The 19457-nt window shown below is 38.3% G+C and overlaps 1 protein-coding gene and 1 long non-coding RNA gene across 3 annotated transcripts in view; one reads left to right on the forward strand and one right to left on the reverse strand.

The window, feature by feature from the left end:
• RapGAP1 (Rap GTPase activating protein 1) overlaps positions 1–19457 on the reverse strand; it is a 264659-nt gene that overhangs the window by 243887 nt on the left and 1315 nt on the right. The gene's annotated exons all lie outside the window — the stretch shown is intronic.
• On the forward strand, positions 15213–16419 carry LOC135845260 (uncharacterized). Its single transcript, XR_010558713.1, has 4 exons — positions 15213–15339; positions 15464–15652; positions 15735–15875; positions 16128–16419. It is a non-coding gene; the product is annotated as an uncharacterized LOC135845260 (long non-coding RNA).

Here is a 19457-nt window from a genome sequence, read left to right on the forward strand (position 1 = left end):
GTCGAACACAAAGTGTTCCGAAACCGATTTCTGAAAAGCAAAATCAGAAAACTTTGGAAAAATCCGATATCGTATCAAACGAAAACATGAACGACAAATACACCTTCACTCCTCGTAGCACGAATATTCCCGCCCACCCTCCCGGTGAGGACGATGATATAAAACACCTACGTAATTTATTACAAGAGTCATGGAAATATGACAATACACAAATGCAAACAATTTTTGATAATCAACGCGAATTAGCATCGCATATCGAAACAACAAAATCGGTAGCAACTGAAGCGAGAAACATCGCTCAAACCGCAGCTGAAAGTGCGTCGACATCGGCGTCACACGCACTCGAAGCATGTAATCAAGCGCAAGACGCAGCTACAAACGTACAATACGTACGCCAAAAATTAGACGAACTGAACGATTGGGCAGTTAATTATTCAAACAAATATACGACATTAGATGAAAGCGCTAAAAAGAAATTTATAGAAAACGACAACAGAATGCAAAGCATCGAACAAAATGTAGCTGAACAAGTACAATTAGTGAATAATTGCACTATCAACCAAATGGCACTTACAAATACAGTATTAAAAATTCACGATTCGCTACAAGCAAATCCACACCAACGTGCGATCACAGGCGCAGACACGCGACCAACGAAGATCGACTACACAGCTATGCGTAACGCTGGCGTATTCTTTAACGAACAGCGACGTTATTTCCCATACGAGTACATTAATGCGTTTGAAGAATACATTCTTGGATTTAATGTGACTGAATTTATGAAGGCCGCAGCCTTCCGCGCGAACATAGACACGAAAGACCAATGGGCTTTCAAAAGTATTAACTTACAAGTTCATGTATATAACGATTTACGCACGAATTTTTTAAATTTCTACTGGAATGCAAAAGCACAGCAAGATGCTGAAAACTTTTGCGATGACGCAAAATACTGCCGTTCGTTACCAGAAATCATTGGATTTATGATACGATGGTTGGAAAATTTCAAAAATTCCACTATTAGAGATGAAAAATTCATCGTTGACATGATGAGAGATAAGACACCAAAAATGTACGCATTATATGTCCAAAAACCGGACCTAACGATCGACGAATTTATTGAAATCTTAAGACAAATCTCGAAAAAAGAACATAATCCCAAACACAAGGAACTAAAATATACACCCGAAAAATTTACGACACAAAATACTAACATACCTGATTTACGCACAGCGCAAAATAATCTATTGATGCAGCAACAGCAAATGCTACAACAGTTCCAATCTAGATTTACACCGGAGCAATATGCTCAATTCTACAATCAACAAATGAATCAAAGATTCAATAGACCTCAAAATCAAAATAATTGGAATCAAAATGGTCAAAGATTTCAAAGACAACAAAATAATAACCAATCAAATGGCGGCCAACGCCAACAACACAATAGATTCCAACAAGGTACACAGAGACCACCCCTACCAATACAAGGTAGGCAACAACAACCTAATACAGATACGACAGTAGCTATCTACAAACCTCCACAAGGAGGAAATCAACAACAAACATTACCAGTGAAACAGATGGAAATGGAAGGCATAATGCCAGACTACGGTCAAGAATACACCCCCGATTACGGGTATGATAACTACGGCAATTATGTCGATTTCAACAATACAAATTATGATAATAATTTGGATGATAGCTACCCAGACACAGCCTCTAATTCATCGCAGAATTATTTCGATACATCGATGACCCAAACACAAGCACCTATGACATATCCATATCCACCGGTATTTCAAGCACCCACATATTATCCCTACCCGCTAATGCAAATGCAAATGCCGACTTTCATGCCACAGGTAGATCCAAATGCGCTCGCAGCTCAACAAGCAGCACTACAAGCGCTAAATGAACAACAAGCTGCGCAGCAGCAATCATCGAATGTAACTCAAGGTACACTCACAGCGCCGGTAAACGCGCTAAACCAAACGAATGCGCAAACACAAGCGCAAATTACGATTTTACCTCCTCCGAAGAAGGAAACTGAAGAGGAGAAGAAGAAACGTTTAGAAAAAGAAAAAGCTGACAAACTTACGGGAAACAAGTAGAGCTAGGCGACGTGGAGGCTTCGTCTAGCAAAATGCTTCCTCCACCGATTATGCAAAAAAATGCATTCACAGAAGACTATATATGGATAGGCGACGGCATCGTACACTTTATAAGACGAGGAACGGTACGCAGAGCCGAACAACTACCAGAATACATAAGGGACCAGATCGACATTAGAACATTACTAAAACTAGTTTGCAAAACCAACTTTCCAAAAAATGCCAAATACATATTGTCCGCAGGACAAATTGAATTTAATCACTTTAATGCGCCTACTGAAATGGTAAAAGACAAATTACGTTTAATCGTAAACGCACTGCTAGAAAAAGGAGCGGAACGAATAATACTATTAATGCCAATAGCAAAACCACCGAAAAAAGGTGAACAAGGCACGAGCCTACATCGATACAAAGAGTATCGCAAGATGTTCCAAGAAATAGCAGACGATCACCCTAGAGTGACATTTCATAAGCAAATAGCTTACGAATTTTTACGCACTGAAACAGTCGAAAGTAACAAAAAAGGATGGTTCATTCAACCCGAAGAATCACCCAACGGAGAGGTTATGCCGATTGAGGCTACTTTTCACTATTGTCAAGAATACGACAGGTATTATCCTGATATGGCGATGTACCCCATAGTAATGGACTTATTATGCAAAATATTGCTAGATGTAGACGATTCAGGCGAAGAAATGCCCAAAACAGGTACTCTATTGAAAGAACCAATAAGCTACGTACGAGAAAATAAATTCAGCGAATGCTGTACACAAAAAACTCAAGACAAAATACAACTTAATCGCAACATGATGAAAACTTTGGTAGCTGTTTTAGCCCAAAAAGTAGACATAGATCCAGCTACTGGAGAATACATGCGAAGAGAATTTCGATCACAAGAAAACGGAAAAGCCGAATTCGTAAGAATAACTTACGATCCACCTACAAAAAGTGCACAGCTTTCAAAACCCTACAACGCAGAAACGGCAATGAAGCCGAAATCAAAGAAACATATCTTAGAAGAACAAAAACAAATTGAAGGTGAAGATAAAACCGACATTGAAAATGAGATAAAAACATTTGAGGTAAAATCCTTGAACATGAATGGTACTATACCACCGGACAAAATTGTACACTATGACTATTACGAATACGATTCGATACTTGGAATGAAAAAAATTAAAATAGACAACCTCGGAAATCGAGAAATTTACGAAGACAAAGCATCACAAATGAGACCAAATGATCGTCTAAACGAGGCAATTTTAATGATGCCTGACATAATGGACTTAAATGATGTACAACTATCATTTGTAGACAATTTAAAAGACGATCCATGGATCAAAATATCCAAATATGAGCCAAACGAGGATGAAGAACATCCAAATCAAATCAAAAAGATTGAATTGACATTAGAGCAAAAAGCTTTAGACATTTTAGAATTTATGAAAACAAATGAGAGTGAAGCTCGTCACGAAACAAATTTACAACGACCAACAATAAACACAGAAGATTACTACTGCGCAATCCCCATATTTATAGACAATGTACCTATACCAGCTCAGCTGGACACGGGGGCATTGCCCAATGCAATAACAAAACCGGTAGTAGATTACCTAACAAGAGAGCATCCTCAATGGATCAAATACATAAAACTGGACCACCCAGTAAACTTAAAATTAGCTGATAATAAAATCATACGAGCAATGACACATATTGTAGAGGTATGTGTACGCATAGGCAACCACATGCTAACAATGCCATTTTTTATACTAGACACTGACGGATACAGCGTCATAATTGGTAGACTATCACTAAGATACTTAGGTATAAAAATTGACTGTGAAAATGGTCAAGAACGAGCTATCTGCAACCCAAAGAATGGTATACCGTTCACAATACCCTTCCTCACAGAAGATGAACGTTTTGAACTAACACCTAGATTTGGTTATGGTAGCTTACCATTGAAAAACATGATGGTATGTCCACAAAATGTACATAGTACAGTACGAATGATAAAAAATCATACACAGTACCTAGATGAAGACTGGGCTCACGAACAAGAAAAAGCCAGAGAGCTTTACAAGAAAAATATGAAAATAGACTTAAACAATCTCGTAGTTAAGGGATGGATTACTCTTGAAGAAGCAAACAATGCTTGGAAGGAACTAGAAGAATATTGTGACATTTTCAGCTTTAATGCTGGTAAATACAAGGGCGAACAAGTCCGATTCAAATTTATAAATGACATGAAAGAACCTGACTTGAAAAAATGGAGAGGAGAAAAATTCCGACCCTCACAAAAGATAATTGAATCTTTACGGCGAGCTATATCAAAAATGCTGAAACTAGGCATAATTAGACCTTCAAGGTCAAACTACATAAATACCACAGCTCCAGTAATTAAAAAATCTGGAGACATACGTTTATGCCTAGATGCAGACGAATTAAACGCAGTTTTACAGAAAGTACTCACTGAACCAAGTCCGATAGAATGGATAATTTACGAGAACACAAGTGACAAATATTTTTGTACTCTTGACTTTACGTCAGGATTTTGGCAACTTGTTCTACATGAAGCTTCACGAAAATTCACAGCGTTCCAAGTATGTGGACAAGTATATGAGTTCTGTAGACTCCCTTACGGTTTGAAAATCTCAAGTGGAGAATTCGTCCACATGATGAACCAAGTTATTCCTGACCAGAAAGGAATCACAAAATTCGTCGATGACGTGAAGGTATCTGGAGCTACATTCCAAGAAACACTAAAAAGACTACTACACGTATTCGAACGTATTCGTAAAAATGGATTAAAATTAAATCCTACAAAAACACAATTTTTTCGCGAATATGCGGAGCACTTAGGATTTGTAATATCCAAAGACGAAATTTCCAAACAAAAGGATAAAGTCACTAAATTTATGGAATTCGTGGACAAACACACAAATAAAAAAGGTAAATTTAATATCACGACAGTAAAACAATTACTACAACTAATTGGACTTACAGGTCTTTACAGGAATTTTATTCCAAATTACATGCAATTATTGCGACCAATTTATAACTTGACTGTAGGTAAAAGTGCTAAAGATGGCAAAATACTGTGGGGCCCAGCCCAAGAAGAAGCTTTTGAAAAGCTGAAGACAGAATTCTGTGCAGATTTTACACTGAAGCCACCACCTCCTGACGTCGAGTTATACCTCGATACATACGTAAGTGAAGATGCTATGAACGCAGTTCTATTTTACATCTCAAATAAAGACAAAGAAGACGAACAAAAGCATATATGCTTATTTGTATCGATCGCATTCGAAGCTCACCAAAAGAATTTTACACCTTTTGATAAGGATATGATGGCGTTAGTCCAAGTACTTAAACGCCTACAAATGTGGGTATTCGGACGTGTAATTCACGTAAAGAAAAACCTATTAGCCACAATAAATAAATACAGAGACATGATGCAAACGCATCGCAAAGCAGCATATTGGATTACAATGCTCAACTGCTTTGACCTACAATTTTCAATGACCAAATCAAATAGGATGCTCTATATGATGAAAGCACCTGAACTTGAAATAAAAAATTTCGAAACGATGATTTCTACTTTTGACTTAAAATTTTTGGACGAAAATGTCCCAAGACTTTTTGACAAAATGTCAAACATATCAAAATATCAACAAACTGATGAAAATTGCATTGCAATGATGAAAATAATGAAGGAATATATACCTGTGAAAAACAAAAAAGAATTAGACAAAAAGAAACGGTTACTAAACCGATACAAAATTGTAAATCAATGCAATACGAATATCGGAGAACGCACTGAATCCGACACAGACGAAGAAATTCAAGACACTGTAAAGAAAAAGGAAATTCTTATGAAAAGACTTGATGACGATACATACGTTCCCTACTTGCCAACAGAACTCTTTTATGACACAGTCGATTTTCTACATACTGCCTATGGCCACACTAGTGCAAATAAATTAGACGCAGCATTTCGTCGCATTTATTACCATCCAAAATCACTCGATTACATTCGAGAAATCACTAATGCATGTATAATATGCAAACTCAATAAAAATTACGCTCAGCCAAAAGTGCTTGAATTCGGAAAAATAGAAGCCTACTCAATGGGAGAGGTACTCTCTGTAGACATTTATGGACCAGTTCCAGCTATACAAGGGGCACCTAGATACCTACTAGTAGCCAAAGACATTTTCACGGGTAGAAATTGGCTAAGATCGATGCCAGAAATCAAAAAAGAAAACGTTTGTCGAGAGATGAAAACAATCCTAGAATGGATAGACAAAAAGGGTATTAAACCTAAGAAAGTAATCTCAGACAATGGGAAACAATTTATCAATGACGACTGGTACAACCTGCTGGAAGACAGGAATATAAAAGTGGCACACACGAATGCCTACAATCCACAATCGTCGTCGGTTGAACGAACGATGCGGATTATTGGAGACAAACTCCGGACTAAAATCAATAAATTACACGATCCATTTACAACGCACATATGGTGGCACACATACGTTCAAGAAATTGAAGACGAAATAAATAATACACCAGGTCCATTTGGATTTAAACCCAATGAGGCCTGGGGCATCCAAGACTGTATTACTGACAAAATGCCACACAAAGGAGCCAAGTACGATTTTAAACATAAACTGATAAAGTTATTACATAAGTTAGCAAAGATTAAACTACCTTCGATGACAATCGAACAAAATCACAAAACAACATTAATCCCTGAAAAGGATGTATACTCGGATCCAGACGGCTATGCGAGAGTGACAGCTGATGGAGCCTGCTCCAAAAATGGAGACGAAGACGCCGTAGCAGGCATTGGAATTTGTTTTTCAACTGACAGTACAAAAAATATTTCACAGAAATTGGAATGTGACGGTGAATTTAGTCTATCGAATAACTATGCCGAACTAAAGGCAATTATAGTCGCACTAGAGACAATGTTAAAGAACAACTTTAAGAAAGTAAAATGCTTTTCGGACTCCAATTATGCGATCAAAGCATTAAACTATACTGTCACAAGATGGCAACAAAACAACTGGCTTAATTCTCGTAAGAAGCCAGTACACCACAAAATTTTATTTGAACGAATTTTGGAATTAGTGAAAAAATTCACAAGTGTACAGTTTATACACGTCTATGCTCGTAAAATCGAGTACACAAACGTAATCGCAGATCAATTGGCGAAAAAAGCAGTCTACACGACTGAACACATGAAATCCAAAGTGGAATCAATGACTCCTTCTCAAATAATTGAGAATTACATACGCGAAAGGCGTAGACTACAACGTATTGAAGAAGAATACAAATACAATAAGGAGCATCCTGATCCTACTATCTTGAAAAAAGGAGACATGGTTCTACTCACGAACCATAAACAATCCAGTAAGGACAAGTGTACTGGAGAAAAATTTTACCCTAAAAAAGTGGGTCCCTACCTAGTAATAAAACGTACAGGAATAAATTCCTATTTACTAGAGCCCACAGACGACTCAAACATCAATCGTGTAGCCAACATAAGGCAACTCACTCTTTTCCTAACTCAAAAGGAGATCGATAGAATGGAAAAAGACGATAAGTTACATTCATACATTGATCAACGAAAAATGATTGACAAAATCAAAGACTTCCTAAACAAACATAAACATGATGATCAAAAGTCATCAACAACTGACTCGGAAGAGGACATGCTTGAAAGAATTCAAGGTATACCATTAGCAACTGATGCGGAAAAGAAAATTTTCCACGAAGGATCAAAAATGGTCATAAAAAAACTTATTGACGTTGCTAGAGAGCAAAGACTTCAATTACGTAATAAAAAGAAATTAGAAGCGCAGCTTCAGCCCAAACAAACACAAAATGAGGAAAAAGAAAGTACTCAGGACAAAAATTCGACAGACGAATCAACTGGGGCACAAAAAGCTCGAAAGCTACGCAAAAAATTATACAAAAAGCGTAAACAAGAAAAATCAGACAATGAAGCTAAAAAAGCTGAAATAAAAAAGAAAAAGCGAGTAAAACTTGCAGCGAATTTTACGAATCAGCCACCTAAGACTGACGACAAATTAAAAAACAAAAATATGCATAAAAAATTTTCTAGACAATTTTCATGTAATCACAACTACCGCATTTGACCAACGCAGTTGGAATTTTTCAATTCGGATTAAAATTCGCGAAGTTAATTTTTCCCTCAAAATTAGGTAAATTCCCTTCGAGGGAAAAAAGGGAAAAATAACCTCAAGTAAAATTTAGACAAACGGAAAGTATTTCGATCTTGACTGTTGTTTTTTGTGAAATATCGAAAAAGTAAAATTTCGAATAGACAAAGTGAAGTTATTTCCAACGACGTGCGTGCATATACGTAATACGGATTGATAAAAGACAAACCGATCGCAGATAATCGATTTTCGAGACAGTATTACGTTCAATTTTGCATCTAAGCAAAAACACTGAGTGCATTTTCGCGATAAAGTCGAAACCGATTACCTATAGACGCGAGTGCTAAACGTAACGTATTTAACAATGGCTATCCACAGCTTCATACTCGAAGTTCGTCAAAGACGTCAAGAAGCGACCATCAGCATTGATTTTATGAGCGACATCGGAGACGCCTACAGACAAATCCGAATTTCGACCTTTTTAAATTGGATGCGCAGCCTCCTGATCTTCGACGAACCAGAAATTTCAAGCAGCGATGGGTACGTGATCACGGTAACTCGAATTGCGCGAAGAGGAGATGAAATTCGTACGACGGTGAAAATCAATGGACAAATCCGTACACGACCCAACATCCCGGTATCCACATTTCGAGAAATTTTCCGCTCGTTTGGAATCCGACGACCTTAAATAAGACTTAAATTTACCTCCGAAGAAAAAATCTTCAACTTCGAGTCGAAGACTTAACATATTGCGACACAGTTGCTACTTTCGAAGATTTTCAGCCAAAAGGCTGAATTTACAATTTAGATTGACTAGAATAATAGGACTAGAATTAAGATTGTAAAATTTTCGAATAAAAATTCTCCACGACGTTAAAATGACTAGACTTTTATTTAGGTAAAACTTAAAAATAAATAACAAGCTAAAAACAGGTAAATAAATTTATTTCAACAAGAAGAAAACCGAATTTGAGAAATTCGCATCAAGACTACAAGTTCGATACGTAAGTATTAGATACAACATAGGTAAGTAATACCTACGTAACTGAATAATTAAACTCAAATACTCAAAACTATGTTCGCGTAGCGAATACCTAAAACTTTCCAAAATTTTGAAACACATTTCGAACCAAAATTGAATTTTTTAATATTGCGACAAGCATCACTTTTTGTTTCGAAGTCAAAATTTTTCCAAAACCAACGAATAAACAGAAGTAGACGAGTTTACTTCGGAGAATTCATCGAACACGATGAAAACGACATTTGGCAACATAGCCAACACAAACCAATTCGATCGAGCTGATTGTATCAGCCGATTACATGACTAGATTTTTTCACATAAAACAACAAGTTTTTATTAAAATTACATAACAAAGGAAAAATATTCTTATACTAAAAGATGCACAGACTCATTAGGAACATTTCTATCGAAACAGAATTTTGAAACATTAATTAGCAACTGAGATATGACGTAAAATTAATCGAAATCGAGCATAGCTTGACACGTTTGCAATTGGACAGCAGAAATTCCTAGAACTTATCGTAGTTACCACTACAAACACATCACTTACACGATCGGTTCGCAACCAGCCGCCCGACCGGCGCCGTTTTCGCCAACCGAACGCTACGAACGTAGAAGAAGTAGGTAGGTGGGGGACTCAGATAAGCCGATACAACCGGCTGCATCGAGCGACACGCCGTACTTTACGAACATTATTGTTCTGTTCTCCGTTCGGGTATGTGCTTGCTCGTGTACTTTTGCTAATTTCTGCTCTTTTAAGTTGAAAGTTTTTATAAAACGTGTCTCTTTTGACGTGTAATTGTGCGAATTACTTCGCGAACTGCTTTTTACTGTGATTTATCGAAAAATCCAAACATTTTTCGCGACTTTGTGCGAAAGGATTTCGGAATCCAACGTGCGCTCGGTAGTGAGACGTGCGATTCAAGTCACGATCATACTTTTGTGTAAAGTGCGATTTATTTCATACTCTTAAGCTCGAAAGCTTAATTTCCAATCGCGAGTGCGAATGTCGGAAGGTGAGAAAGTATACGAATTCCCACCGATCGAAAAACGGCTCGCGGACATAGACCCACAGTGGAAAGTGTCGACGAATCCGAACGTTGACGAATCCGAAGTGCTAGCGACGCAAAATCGCGACTTTTGTGCATATCACACAACGATTCGGGCTTGCCACCAAACCTGGTGATTGGATCAGAGTAGCGAGAAAAATCGTGAAAGAGGCCAAACCTGGACCAGACGAGCCAACTTCAAGTACGAAAAGTACTAATAACGACAAAGACGGTGAGTGTAAATAATAACACATATTTATTTTGCTTTTTAATGCATGACTTTATTTACGTAAAATCGAAACATCCGTGAACAAGTGCCGAATTTATCGCGTAGTTTTTCGTTTCATTTTGCTTCACAGATGTCGGCGCTTCCAGCATTAACGTGCGAAAAATGCCATCTCGTAATCTTCAAACCGGCGATTACGGCAGACCTAAAGGACGCCGCCACTGTACTCGCAACAAGTGATTGCAAACACGTATTCCACGCAGCATGCGTAAGAGACATGTGTACCGAGGCAAGCGCCAACAGACAACAAATGGTCCTCTGCCCACGTGATCAGTGTAACATGACACTTTACGCCTCACAACTTCATTTAATGCAGACAACGCTACAAGTGCTAGATTTACGTGCGCTGGCAAACTCGACGGTGGAAATTGAAGCTCAATTCTGGCAAGATAGTCACGCCACTAGTGAGCAACAAATCGCGCAAACCCAAGCTTTAGTAGCGAAGCTACAGGCAGAACTTACGAGTACGAAAACTCAACTCGCTAAGACTAAAAGTCTTTACCAATTAGCTTTATCTAAAGCTAATGAGAGGCGATCACGATCAAGATCGACTACACCAGCGAGAAACGCTGACGACGCATCCGTTATTCTCAGCACAGCTGCGAACGTATTATCAGTTCAAGCTGACAACATAAACCAACCTGGTACATCAACATCGTCACCAGCTTCCTACGCAGCTGCAGCCGCAATCCAACCGGACTTCGAAAATATTCAACGTCCGATACACGAATACAGACCACCACTAAAAAGCACACAAGGTCAAAAATTGCCAACAGGCAATATTCAGAAGAGTTTTGCTCCGAACCCAGCGATAAGAGGCCGAGCTCCGACTCCTACGTACAATTCACAACAACAGATGTTACAACATCAAATGCCGCCGCCACGGCTACCAAGAGGAGTATCCCCCGGCAACATTCGAATGTCGAAAGCAAATCAACAACGTGCCGCAGTAGCACAGCAGCAAATGGCACCAAATGCCAACGTAAATCTGGCAGCAGCCAGACCTGACCAGGTACCTCCTCACGTTTCGGTGATGGACCAGGTACCACAATACGACGATCAAGGCAAATTGATACCACCTGCGCTACACACGCCATCGACACAAACACGCAGCATTTATCGAACTCAACAGACAAAAAGTCGAAGCAAACAAGAACGTGATCGTAAAGGACCTTTCGCACAGATGAAACGAGAACACGATCGATTTTTTCGACGATATGCGATAAAAGCAACGACTTTATTTCCATTTTTTCCACTACAATTCTACCCTTGTCGATATTCACTTCTTGCGACGTTTAACAGCCAAGCCGCGAACGGCGTATACACTGCAATTGCAGCTCAAGACGTCCTAATGATGGGAGATGGGTATATCTGGGGAATGATCCAGTATATGCTACGACTACGAGAGAATATGCTACAAGCATTACATCCAGGACTATACCGACGTGATTTGAGTATCGTTGACCTCATCGATACGTTAACAAAACTAAAACACGCACCACCGCGAGTCATGTACTCAATTGGAAACTGGGACATGTTCAATGGCATGTCTGCGAGGACTTTCCGCGATCATTATGCGGTACTACTACGACTCATGCGAAAGTATAATGTAAAAGAAATTTACATTATGCCACTAATGTATTTTCCTGACCAAAATGAGCAGCTCGTAGAGGCTTACATGAAGGTATTTACAGACTCTTGGTCTAGAACCTACAATGGTATCGTAGAGATAATGGGACCTGAAAACTTCTTCGGCAACATGCGACCAAATATGGACGACTTTGGACCCTGGTTTGAACCAGAGGTCTACCACGATTACGTATTCGCAATCCGCGACGACCTCATCATGCCGCCAAAAGATCCGAAAGAGCGGGAACGTGAAGAGAACGAAGGGGAAGAAGACGCCTTCCAATACTACGACGATGATAATTCTTCGGAATACTCGCAATCATCTCAACATTTCGTTCAACAGGACGATGAATTTCCGGAAAAACAAGCCGAACTGCAATTCGAAAGTCCAGGAACGGATTACATACCGATTGGTCAGCAACAAACTGGAGCTAACGACAATACACTCGTAAAAGCTGGACTTAGTCAAGCCAACTTGGAGCAGTTCAACGCTCAACAAGCGCAACAAGCGCAACAACACGTTGAAATGGAAGGTATCGAAACCACACCGGAAACGGTACAAAAGATGGTTGAAGTACCTGGAGGACAACAAATGATGAACATTTCGACTACCAGATTCAATCAAGCTTGCGACGAATTGAATCAAACTATTCAGCAACATGCTTCTGAAACGAAACAAATGCAACCATTTGGAAACAATCAAGTTGCAAAACACCACGGGCTACCCCCAACGATCGATAAACCAGCTTTCACCATTTTGCGAGATGGAAAAACTGAGTACACTGGACACAGCCCAAATACACCTGAAAAAATGGAAGAAGGAGTGGAAACGACTGTTCTACCAGGAACGGTTCCATTTTCAGAATACCCTTCAACGTCAAACCCTAGTACGCCACAGGCGCCGATAAACACGACGCAAGGATCCACAGGATCATCACCGAATAAGTCGCAAAATGCAGCAAACTTCCTTACTAGTACGCCGAAACCTCAACGCCAACAAGGCGAAGCGAATAGCAACAAAGATAGCGCAAACGCTACAATCAACCACGAAGATGCTGACATGCCAGAGAGCTAATACGATACAATCGTAAACACGACGTAGACACAGTCTAATACATAAAATCTGGTGAAAAGTAACAACTAAGTACGACTCAGAAAAGATAGAAATTTTGGCCATTTTTGAAATAATAATTTCAACTTCCAAATTGTAGGTACCTATCCGAATAAAAGTAGGTACTGATAAATTCAAAAAAGGTTTGAACCTAGGGACCAATTTCACCAGAATTTACATTACAAAATCTTCCACTCGAAGTCTTATTTATTTTCGTAGTTTTGAACTTTATTTAATTTTCCAAAATCGAGTGGACTAACGTAAAATTGCAAAAAATGAGTCGAAAATTACTTTTTAACCTAATCGCACAGCGATGTCAAATTGACATTTTGTAAAAATTACCCACAGGGTACCTTATTAATCAACTTTCTCAACAGCAATCGTCGAAGTATTATCGTAGTCACCACTGACTTGGCATCATCGCAACCAAGGCGAGGTAACATTCCGCCAACGTCTTCAACGTCGTTATCTGTATTCGAAGAAGTCAACTTTAACATCCGACGATAATCATCTGTATTTTGGTTCGATAATTCGATTAATCCGCTACGTTGCATTTTTCGATTGATATATTATTGTGCTGATTGTTATAATTTGATTACATGTAATTTTACTCGGTCACAGACTGATTAATTTTTGTTTATCTATAATTTTGTTTTCGAAAGGACTGATTAGAGTTAGTTTTATTTTGTAAGATTTGACAAATTGTTTTACGATGCGTTTTTTTGGACAGTTGTTTTATTGTTAAGATTTGTATTCTCGACGCATCGATACAGTCCTATTTTCTATTGTATTTTGTAAACTTTTTGTAAATTTTTAGAAGTTCTAAGTTTTTTGTAATTTTTTCATACTCGACGTACGACACGACATACTGCCACAGGCAGACGACACGTACCTCCTACGTTGGTTCACAGTAACCAGACTTTCGGTTCGCTTGTTCGATTTTGTCTCGTCTATCCATTTTGATTCGGGAGTTTGAAAAAATTATTAGTTTAGGGAAAACGTCTTTATTTTTGAATTCTGTCGCTAGATAGTACATACTTACCCGATGTTTTCAACTTCGTGTATTCTGTCCTTATTCGTTGCTCGTATCTTCGGATGCGATAGCGGGTGGTGCAGGGTCGCGAAGGGGAGCTTCGGGGGTATTGCTACGTGCACAGTGGGCTAAAATTGGATTTACTCTGCCTCGAATTTCCCGCAGTGGAACACCACGAGGGGCAGAGACTGCTCCCACAGGGACCAGCCTTACAGCTTCGACATATCTTTCTCTCTCTGATCCGTGCTTTCCACGACTGGTTATACTCATTGAGTAAAGCCACGAAGGGGCATATGATAGAGGGGAGATATGCCGGACCTGTAAGGGTTATATAGGATTAAGTATATGTGTTGGTAACACTGATCACGCGTCGCGACACAGGGCTACAAGCCCACGGAGCGGCGCTGCGGCCGATTGTTATATTGTTGAGGTACGTAGTGATCGGACGTGTCGACGCAGTATAATCTCGGTGGTGTATTATAGCCATAATTGGCAAGAAAGCGTATTATATTAGTTTTAATTGTGTTTAATTATAAGTAATTAGTGTTAAGTGTAAAGTATCGTGTTGATACTAAAAACCTTCTTCAAAGGTATTTAATTGTGTTTATTACGTTTAATACATAGTGTCTTACACGTGACTACATTTTACTTATTGTGTGATATAATTGGTATAGCCTTTGGCCGGGGTAAGTAATATTCTCAGAGTATTCAGCTTATGCAGTATCACCAAGTGGTACATAATATCATTATATTTACAGTCCTATTTTCGCGAAATTTAAATATGTGATTTTATTATTAGACGTGAAGCAGGCTCGAAACCAATAGAACCACAAGCCATTTTTGTCAAAAAAAATAAAGCCTACGTGTTATTTGATACGTTTGAAAACGCCTATGCTATTTGGGAAAGAATCGTAAGTTGTTGGCTCGAACACACATTTTGACATTTTACGTCTGTAATACATTATTTTTTGAAAATGTTTGAAAGTTTTTTTAAAAAAAGGAACGCTCGTAAATTATTTTGCATCTGCCTTTCAGATATCGTCCCCAGAAACAGTGGTTGGTATCTTACCCGAATACCTTGAAGATGCTACCTTAAAAACGGTCAATGCAACGGACCAGTTACCAGGGGAAGACCCGGCCGAATTGAAAATCTCCAAAATCACAGACTCATACGACACAACCCTGTACATTAAACCCTGGAACCATGAAAGGGTTATAAAACAGGCACGCAATTATTTCAATTCGTTCGCTATTGCTAAAATTATTCAATTCGCATCGCAGTCTACGTTAATTTCACTTACAATAGTTTCAGGGCAGTAAAATCGTCCCAAAAGGTAGCATTACAGAATACAGAGTGGAAACAAATAATAACTGTAGTGCCGCTGTGACGACAGTGACCTTCAAATTCAAGACATTGGAAAATATTCTAATCGCCTATCAGAAAATAGTGAGTACCTACTTCTACTTATTATGCAAAATATGAAAATATAATTATTCATTTACCTAGATACTAAGTAATCGTGCAATATTGAATTATATCTGGTCTAAAGTCTTAAATCGTTTTTGTTTTTGTTTTTTTTTTTTTTTTTACGTTTTTCAGTATTGTAATAATATAATCTAAGATCACACCAGATTACCTTACACACACGAACAGCCCCCGGTCTTACATTGATACATTATAATTTTGATTTGATTTTAGAAACGTTTCCTGAAAGATGATGGGATGACTGCTGAAGCGACCATCACTCCGCAATTATTGTCAAATCCTGGACAATGTGAAAGGTTTCTGGGGGATCCGCCCGACGACCCGCCAAAGGACTAATCTCCACTTTCTTCTCGTTATAAGATAACAATTATTTAATTTTCAATTACATAATTTTCATCCGCATTTAATTCATTTTTGCTTTTTTTTTAAATTTTTAATTCGAATTCATTTTTATTTTCTACTATGTACTTATTGAGTAGGTATCTATTATATTCCCATTTTAGTTTTTTAAAGATTCAATTCATTTTTAGGGTTCCCGAGTATTCTCAAAACCGGTATTGTAATCAACAATTTATTGACATAGGAACGTTTTTCGGCCGGGGACGGGGGGGGGGATCTGACCGAAATATCTTGCGTTCAGAAACTTGGAAAGAAGTTTGATCATGGTGAATTCTAGATAATAAGTCATGCCAGACTTATTAAATCTTTGAAAACAATATCAAGTCTGACTTTCAACGACTTGGAAAAAGTATAGTCATGAATTCATTCACATTATGCCAGACTAAACTTTGAAAAAAAGACGAATTTCCGACATTTTGATGGTATTATGTTTGCGCGAATCGCTGTATTTTCTTCGTGATTAACCTCCCAAATAGTCCGGCATATGACAATAGGAGCCCAAAAAAAAGTTGGACTTACTTACAAAATGGCGGCCATTCTGATTGACAGGTCAGCCGAAATCGTAGATTTTGCGTTTCAACATAGGACTTGCACGAACTTTTTCAAACTTTACAAAAGTAGGTCGAAAGATCATGCAAAAATTTATCACCTGTCGAAATTTCAAGTGCTAAAGTGGGTTTTTCGATTTTTGGTGACTTTTTGAAAATCCAATTTAGGCCAAAAATGAGGGAAAAAATCAAAATTTTACCAAATTGACCAACAATGCTGAAATTTGAGATAAACCCTATTTTCGACATGCCAAATCGATTGAAAACGGTTTCAGCCCGTTTTGAGCAGTTCTGGAGCCTAAAGCAGATTTTTGAAACTCGAAATTCCCACAAAATTCCATCAAATTGGAGTTGTAAAGCTAAAATTAATTCTAAAAACTAATTTCAGTACGCTACGAAGTACTGCAGGTGAATTTCAAGTCGTTTTAGATCCTCCAGCGACTTTTTTGAAAATTACTGGAGCCTCCAGCAGATTTTTGAAACTTTAAATTTTCTCAAAATTTCATCAAATGGAGATGGAAAGCTGAAATTTACTCTACACTCCAATTTTAACACCCTCTGAAGGAGACTTCAGGTAGGTCCAAGTAATTTCAGGGCCGCCAGCGACTTTTTTTGAAAATTACCGGAGCCTCCAGTAGAGTTTTGAAACTTGAAATTTCCCCAAAATCTCATGAAACTAAGATGGAGAGTCGAAATTCATTCTGCAAACTAATTTCAATACGCTACGAAGTTGACTGCTGGTGAATTTCAAGTCGTTTTGGAGCCTCCAGCAACTTTTTGAAAGGTTGTATGACTTTTTTTGGAAAATTGAAATTTCCTAAATGGAAGCTTCAAAACCATTTGAAACCGCCATGTAGTTTTCGAAGTAAATTTCAGCTTGCCAACTCCATTTTATAAATTAATGTTGGGAAAATTTCAAGTTTTAAAAATCTGCTGGAGGCTCCAGTAATTTTCAAAAGAGTCGCTGGAGGCCCTAAAATGACTTGAACCCACCTGAAGTCGCCTTCAGAGGCTGTTAAAATTGGAGTGTAGAGTAAATTTCAGCTTTCCATCACCATTTGATGAAATTTTGTGAAAATTGTAAAGTTTCAAAAATCTGCTGGATGCTCCAGTAATTTTCAGAAAAGTCGCTGGAGGCTCTGAAATTACTTGAACCTACCTGAAGTCGTCTTCAGAGGGTGTTAAAATTGGAGTGTAGAGTAAATTTCAGGTTTCCATCTCCATTTGATGAAATTTTGTGAAAATTTAAAGTTTCAAAAATCTGCTGGAGGCTCCAGTAATTTTCAAAGAAGTCGCTGGAGGCCTTGAAATTACTTGAACCCACCTGAAGTCGTCTTCAGAGGGTGTTAAAGTTGGAGTGTAGAGTAAATTTCAGCTTTCCATCTCCATTTGATGAAATTTTGTGAAAATTTAAAGTTTCAAAAATCTGCTGGAGGCTTCAGGAATTTTCAAAAAGTCGCTGGAGGATCCAAAACGACTTGAAATTCACTTGCGGTACTTCGTAGCGTATTGAAATTAGTTTTTAGAATCAATTTTAGCTTTACAACTCCAATTTATTGGAATTTTGTGGGAATTTCGAGTTTCAAAAATCTGCTGGAGGCTCCAGAAGTGCTCAAAACTGGTTGAAACCGTTTCCAATCGATTTAGCATGTCAAAAATAGGGTATATCCGAAATTTCAGCTTTCTCGGTCAATTTGGTAAAATTTTGAGTTTTTCCTTCATTTTTGGCCTAAATTCGATTTTTAAAAATTCACCAAAAATCGAAAAACCCACTTTAGCACTTGAAATTTCGACAGGTGATAAATTTTTGCACGATCTTTCGACCTACCTTTGTAAAGTTTGAAAATTTTTGTGCAAGTCCTATGTTGAAACGCAAAATCGGCGATTTCGGCTGACCTGTCAATCGAAATGGCCGCCATTTTGTAAGTAAGGCCAACTTTTTTTGAGCAAGATTGCTTCAAAATGTTCCTTAGGATGTCCCCTTTAAGAAAAAAGTTGTCCTTGAGGATTGGCGGGGGGGGGGTGCAATTACTCCTATTGTCATATGCCGGACTAAAATCAAAATTTCACAATTTCCAGCCATTCTGGAGCCAACAGCGCGATTTTTCAATTTCACCAGAATTTTGAATTTGCTCCAGAAGTTGTGAATATGCAGTTGGGCTGCTAAAAATCGGTTGTATACTCGACCTGTTTAACGAGTTTATCCACGTTTGAGCCAATTTTGAGAGGTACACCCAAGAGTGGTTTTTTGAGGTGTCACTCTCGCTCCAAAACTGCTGGAAATGGTAGAATTTGCGCTCCGGGGGTTAGTTCTTGAAGAAGTACAGCGATTCGCGCAAATTTCAAAAATTTCCTCACAAAGGTTAACTTTTGATTTTTTTGATTTTTTAATCTTGAAAAAAGCTGGTCAAAAAGCCACTTTTGAGGCGTCACTCTCAAAATCGGCTCAAATGTGGATAAACTCGTTAAACAGGTCGAGTATATTTCACAACTCGATTTTTAGCTGCCCAACTTCATATTCACGCCTTGTGGAGCAAATTCAAAATTCTGGAGAAATTGAAAAATCGCGCTGGAGGCTCCAGAATGGCTGGAAATG

The sequence above is a fragment of the Planococcus citri genome, chromosome 4, assembly GCF_950023065.1.
Source record: "Planococcus citri chromosome 4, ihPlaCitr1.1, whole genome shotgun sequence".
Lineage (NCBI taxonomy): Eukaryota > Metazoa > Arthropoda > Insecta > Hemiptera > Pseudococcidae > Planococcus > Planococcus citri.